General features: G+C 44.6%; 1 pseudogene; it reads left to right on the forward strand.

Moving 5' to 3' along the window:
• Positions 1-3,019: 3,019 nt before the first annotated feature.
• On the forward strand, positions 3,020-3,815 carry LOC101690517 (annotated as a pseudogene).
• The last annotated feature ends 3,151 nt before the right edge of the window (positions 3,816-6,966 follow it).

Raw genomic sequence — 6,966 nt, forward strand, 5'->3', positions numbered from 1 at the left:
GGAACCAAGCTCTCCTGATGGGTGTTACCTTGTACTCACAGGAAACCCGACACCCTGAGATCTTTCCAGAAACCCAGAAGCTGCATTCTAAGTGTGGACTGCACTGCCATCTGCTGGCCATGTCTTGGAGTGGCAGGCGTGAGGGAACGTAAGTCATTGGTTAACCAGGCAGGTTTCTGGCCCAGGGGCCCAGGGGTCCTGCGGCATCCGTATGTTTATCAAGTCCCTCAGGAGATCCTCTGCAGGCAGTCCAGTGCTTCCCACTCTTCCTCTGAGGCTACCCCATTTTTAGGTTGTGAACAAAAATGTTCAAAGTGACGTGATGAACTGAGATGTGCTCCTGCCCCAAAACACCTAAACTAAATCTAATTACGAGGACACATCAGGCAAAGAGAGTGACTGGCTTGTGCTCTTCAAAAATGTCAAGGTCAAGAAAGACAAAGAAGACTAGGGCACTGTTACCAACTCGGGCAGACTGTAAAGACAGGACAACTGAATGCGAGATATGAACCAAGATTTTTTTCTTATGCTGTACAGGATGTCATGGACCAACTGACAAATCCGAGTATGGTCTTCTGATAATGGTCTCGTCTCACTGTCCATTTCATGACTTTGATCATTGTTCTGTGACTATGTAAGAAAAAGTCCTTGCTTTTAGGGAACACACACGTAGGTATTTACGGATGAAGGGGCCCCAGGCCTGTATCTGATTTGCAAACAGTTCAGGAAGGGGGAATAAATAAATAAATAAATAAATAAATAAATAAATAAAATGAATGTATAGTCTTGGTAGAGGGTATTTAGGAATTCTTCGTACTGTTTTTGCAACCTTTCTAACAGCCTGAAATTATGCTCAAGTATGTTCAAAATTTTGTCACAGGTCTCCTGAGAAAATAATGGCACCATGATGCCTACATTCAGTTTCGCACCCCGGCAGGAACCCCCCGCAACTGGTAGCGGAGCATAAATACAGGGCTTTGTGCAACCACCATTCTATGCACCCACAACCGCAGTAACACTGTGTGTCAACCACACTTTGCTAAAAATTAATTAAATAAATAAAACAAGAACACCCCCACCTTTTTACGGAGCCCTCCGGAGATGCCAGGCATGTCCTAATTACTTTGGGGGGGCTTTCCCCAGTTATCCTCACAGCAATCCCATGGGAGAGAGTCTATTGTTCCCCCTCAATTTTCAGATGGGGAAATCTTCACTCCAGGCAGCTATGTGTCAAGGTCACATAGCTAAGAAGTGATAAAACTGGGATCCAGAGTCCTAAAAAGCCAACTGGCAGCAGGTAGGATCCACAACCCAAGATGACGACGGCCACCTCACTGTTGAAAGGACCGAGACCCACTCCCGCGGCTGCCACATTGAACTCAAGCCAAACCTGCCTGGGCCTTGGCTCTGCCTCTGCCCTCCTCCTCGCTCCTTCTCACTGCCTCCAGTATCCCTCCCCTACTTCCTCTTCTGGGCTGAGCCACCTCCTCCCCCCACAGTCCCTTCCATGACCCTTCCTGGATAGGCTCTCTCTCTCCCCTACTGCCCTACCGTCCTATGGCATTCCTCTCTCCAAGACTCTCCCACTTTCCATCTCCCACTATAATTCCTCGCAGATGCAGAAGAATAAAGTTATTGCTAGCTCCAACTGTAGACTCAGGCCTGGAGTCAAAGTCCAGCTCTGCCATTGACTGGTTGTGTGATCTTGGGCAAGTCGCTTCACCTCTCTGAGCATCTTATAAGACAGGGCTATTAAAAGCCAACTCATGATGAAGAGAAAGGGAGCCAAGCTCTACAAAAGTCTTTCCTATAACATCTGGCAAGCTGTGAGTGCTCAGTAAATATTGGCTCATATTCCTATGTCCTTTCTCCATAATGACTGTTTTAAATTTTTCAGATAAATTAGTTATAAGCAGGTGTCAAAATTTTATTTCCATCTTGCCACAGAGCCAAGTCACAGTTCCCTTTTGTTAAGGACATTTTTGCAGGAAAAGAGAATGGTTGGATAATCACTATTAAACTGAATACAAGACAAAGAATGTCTAATAATCAGTTGAATGTGTGGGTAGTTGATTTCCCCAAAGGGGTTTTAATCTTGTTAAAGTTTATCAGAAAATTGCTTAAGCATTTATCAGAAATGCTAATTTCCTCCCACAAGGAGGCCATGCATTGCAACAAGCGAGAGAGTTCTAAAAGCAGACCGTGATTGGGGTCCTCTTCTTAAACATGCCCATAATCATCAAGGCTGGCATTTCTTGAGGCCTCACTACGCACCCAGCTTGGAGCTGTGTCCCAGGCCTCGCAGATCCTGGTGGGAGATTCTAGGTGCATTTCATCATTGCCCCCCTGTTCCCACAGAGCATGATCCCACTTAGTTCAGGGTCAGGATGTGTGGGCAGCTGCCAGTCACTGATGGAATGGGTGAGTGGGAGGAGTGGCCGTCCTGTCCCAGGCTTTTGTGCAATGAGAGACACACCCCCTCCATCAAGTTGGAAATAAATGGGGTTCTGAACGTAGAAACCATCCACTGTACCCCCAATTTAATGGGGTGTTAAGTGGGTGCTATTTAGGAAACTGTGGTGTGGTTAAGCCTTCTGGTCCAATATCTTCCACCAGGGCCTTTACCAGCTAGGTGACAAGGTGCTTTATTCTGGCCTCGGAGCCCAGCAGAGCAACTAAGGGCTCATTACCAAGCATGGATGCCTTTTCTCTGACAGACAATAAAGAGTTGGATCCACGTTGCTCGTTAGATTCTTTGGGGATTTGTTGGACATCTTGCTACTATATGAACAAACAGATGGGCTCTGCTCTTGGCTGCGAGGATGTTTTCGAAGGAGCAGATCTGATTGCCCATTGTGAAGAGCAAACAACATATCCAAATGGGGCGTGCTGTGTCCAGGGTAGTTAGGGATGAGGTCAGTGGTCCTCAAAGCGTGGTCCCCTGACCAGCAGCATCAGCATCACCTGGGAACTTGTTAGAGATGAGAATTCTTGCCCTTTTTGCTCCCTGAGCATCACCATGGCGGTCGGCAAGAACAAGTGCCTTAAGAAAGGCGGCGAAAAGGGAGGCAAGAAGAAAGTGGTTGATCCATTTTCTAAGAAAGACTGGTATGATGTGAAAGCACCAGCTATGTTCAATATAAGAAATATTGGAAAAACATTAGTCACAAGAACTCAAGGAGCCAAAATTGCATCTAATGGCCTCAAGGTTGTGTTTTTGACAGGAGCCTTGATGATCTGAAGAATGATAAAGCTGAGTTTAGAAAATTCAAACGAATTATCGAGGTTGTTCAGGGCAAAGACTGCCTGACTAATTTCCATGGCATGGATCTTACCCATGGCAAAATGTGCTCCATGGCCAAAAAACAGCAGACCATGATTGAAGCTCATGTTTATGTCAAGACTACTGATGGTTATTTGCTTCATCTGTTTTCTGTTGGTTTTACTAAAAAATGCAATAATCCAATTCAGAAGACCTCTTAAGCTCAGCACGAACAGGTCCACCAAATTCAGAAAAAAGATGATGGAGATCATGACCCAAGAGGCACCGACAAATGACTTGAAGGAAGCGGTCAATAAATTGATTCCAGACAGCATCAGAAAAGGTATAGAAAAAGTTTGTCAGCCCATTTATCCACTCCATGATAGTCTTTGTTAGAAAAGTAAAAATGCTGAAGAAGCCCAAGTTTGAATTGGGAAAGCTCATGGGGCTTCGTGGTGGAGGTGGGAATTCTGGAAAAGCTCCTGGGGATGAGACCGGTGCTAAAGTTGAGCGAGCTGATGGAGATGAGCCACCAGTCCAAGAATCTGTTTAAAATTCAGACATTTGATGGTGACAAATAAAAGAATCTTATTTGTGGTATTTAATTTCTGATGATTCTTTTTAAATAATGTAGGGTTGGTGCATCAGATATTCTGAGCTGTTGGTGATGTGAACTTTTCTGAACTGTTGTATGGATTTTATCCATTCCTCTGCATTACTAAAACCTGCAAAAAGGTAATGATCCATTTTAAGCTGTAGTCATCTGGATGGAAGTATTATAGAGGGTTAATAAAAGGAAATCTTTTTTTTTTTTTTTAAGAAAAAAAAGGGGGGGGGGAATTCTTGGTCCCCACCCCAAACCTACTGAGTCAAAAACTCTGGGGTGGGGCCCAGAAATCTGTGTTTTAGTGAGTGTCTAGGTAGTGTGGGTGCTTTTTGCAGCTGGAGTGGAGTCAGGCTATCTCTCTCCTCTGCTTTTCCTCTTCCCACCATCCTCTCTTCCTTCCTATCTTCTCCCATCTGACCTCCCCTCTAAACCAACACCTTCTCAGAAGCCCCTAGGGTTCCATTTAAGCATCCCATCTGGGTTGTGAGACTTCATGGACCACAAGGAAGATCGGAGATTATGACCAAGCTCCAGAAAATGGACATGTCCTCCTGGCTGAACGTTGGCAAGGAAGCCAGCACAGATAAACTAGAAAATGCTGTGACGACCATCAGAGGCCCATGACTCCATGTGCTTCTGAAGCAGAAATAAGACCAGGGCAGTTTGGAGTCTGTGTTGTCCTGGAAACAGCCTTAGCTTCATTAGGATGTTTGGAGTAAAATGGCTTAGGCAAAGAACAGCAACCAGAAGAAACTAAGACATAGCCACTGGTGACAACAGAGAAGCCAGAAGCGATAGACTCATTCAGAGAAACACACAAGAACAACAACAAAAAACACAAGTAGGACAAATCTATTGAAACATATATCAGCACTTTCCAAAGACTCAGATGGATTTCTGCAGAGCTGGGGGCCGATATTCAGTGGATGTTCAAGGAGACAGTGACTCCTGAAGGCTGGAGAGCTAGAGACACTCATGTACAAAAAGATGCTACAGTTGATTCTTTCAACAAACATTTGCCAAGAGCAACTGGGTGGATCAGTCAGTTAAGATCTGCCTTCAGCTCAGGTCACGATCCCAGGGTCCAGGGATCGAGCCCTGCATTGGGCTTCCTGCTCAGTGGGGAGCCTGTTTCTCCCTCTCCTTCTGCGCCGCACCCCCTACTCATTTTCTCTCTCTCAAATAAATGAATAAAATATTTATAAATAAAAACATTTTATAAATAAATAAATTGGTTAGATAGATAGATAGATAAATAAATAACTAAATAAAGACATTTGTCAGGTGCCAACAGGTAAGCACGGTGCATGCTGGATTTTAAGCAGAGAACAAATCTTGTACCTCCCTCTGGTACTGGGGTCCTTTCTGGCAGGCTCTGCAACCAGCTTCTCGGCTGCTTGTGTAGCTGGGTCTGCTCAGAACCCTCAAGATCCCAAGGCATCTCAGGGAAACTAAATTATACATAAGACCCCCCAGCTCTGGACTAAATTGTGTCCCTTCAAAATTCATATGTTGAACCCAAAGAACAAATAATCCAATCAAGAAATGGGCAGAGGACATGAACAGACATTTCTGCATAGAAGACATCCAGATGGCCAACAGACACATGAAAAAGTGCTCCACATCACTCAGCATCAGGAAAATACAAATCAAAACCACAATGAGATACCACCTCACACCAGGCAGAATGGCTAAAATTAACAAGTCAGGAAATGACAGATGCTGGCGAGGATGTGGAGAAAGGGGAACCCTCCTACACTGTTGGTAGGAATGCAAGCTGGTGCAGCCACTCTGGAAAACATCATGGAGGTTCCTCAAAAAGTTGAAAATAGAGCTACCCTATAACCCAGCAATCGCACTACTGGATATTTACCCTAAAGATACAAATGTAGTGATCAGAAGGGGCACATGCACCCGAATGTTTATAGCAGCAATGTCCACAATAGCCAAACTATGGAAAGAACCTAGAAGTCCATCAATAGATGAATGGATAAAGAAGATGTGGTAAATATATATACAAGGAAATACTATGCAGCCATCAAAAGAAATGAAATCTTCCCATTTGTGACAACTTGGATAGAACTAGAGGGTATTATGCTTAGCGAAATAAGTCAATCAGAGAAAGATAATTATTACATGATCTCCCTGATATGAGGAAGTTGAGAGGCAACATGGGGGGTTTGGGGGGTAGGAAAGGAATAAATGAAACAAGATGGGATCAGGAGGGAGACAAACCATAAGAGATTCTTAATCTCACAAAACAAACTGAGGGTTGCCGGGGAGAGGGAGGTAGGAAGAGGGTGGTTGGGTTATGGACATTGGGGAAGGTATATGCTATGGTGCTATGGTGAGTGCTGTGAAGTGTAAATCTGGTCATTCACAGACCTGTACCCCTGGGGCTAATAACACATATGTTAATTTTAAAATTACATTTAAAAAAAGAAAATTTTAAAAAATTCATATGTTGAAACCTGTCCCCCAAGGTGAATGTATTTGGAGTAAGGAAGTAATTAAAGTAAAATGAGGTCATCAGGGTGGAGCCCTGATCCAGTAGGATTAGTGTCCTTACAAGAAAAGACACCAGTGAGCTCTCTCTCTCCACCGTGTGAGGACACAGGGAGAAGTTGGCCATGTGCAAACCAGAAAGAAAGCCCCCACCAGAAACCAGATTGGCTTGCACTTTTTGACTAGGACTTCCCAGCTTCCAGAACTGTGAGAAAATAAATTCTGTTGTGTAAGCCACCCAGCCTCTGGTATTTTGTGATGACGGCCCAGCTGACTTAGACCCCCTCCTCTGCCCAGCCACACCAAGCTGTCCTGTTGGCCCATGTGTACTATAGGTTAGCACCAGGAACTGTCCCAGAAGACTGCTAAATTGCAAGCAGGGTCAACGATTCTCTCCTTGTCTTCCATGTTCTCACTAATCCACCTTCCCCCTCCAAATCTGAGCCCAGAGAAGGGAAACTGGGACACCCACCTTAGCCTTTCATCTCCTACTTCACTGTTCTTCTCCTTCCTCAACCTCCAGAAGTCAAGAAGGTTGACAGGCTTGTCTTTTGTGGCTCCTAATTACATCTTTCTTCCTGATGCCAGCTAA

This window comes from Mustela putorius, unplaced genomic scaffold, assembly GCF_011764305.1.
Source record: "Mustela putorius furo isolate JIRA1106 unplaced genomic scaffold, ASM1176430v1.1 tig00000743_pilon_pilon_pilon, whole genome shotgun sequence".
Lineage (NCBI taxonomy): Eukaryota > Metazoa > Chordata > Mammalia > Carnivora > Mustelidae > Mustela > Mustela putorius.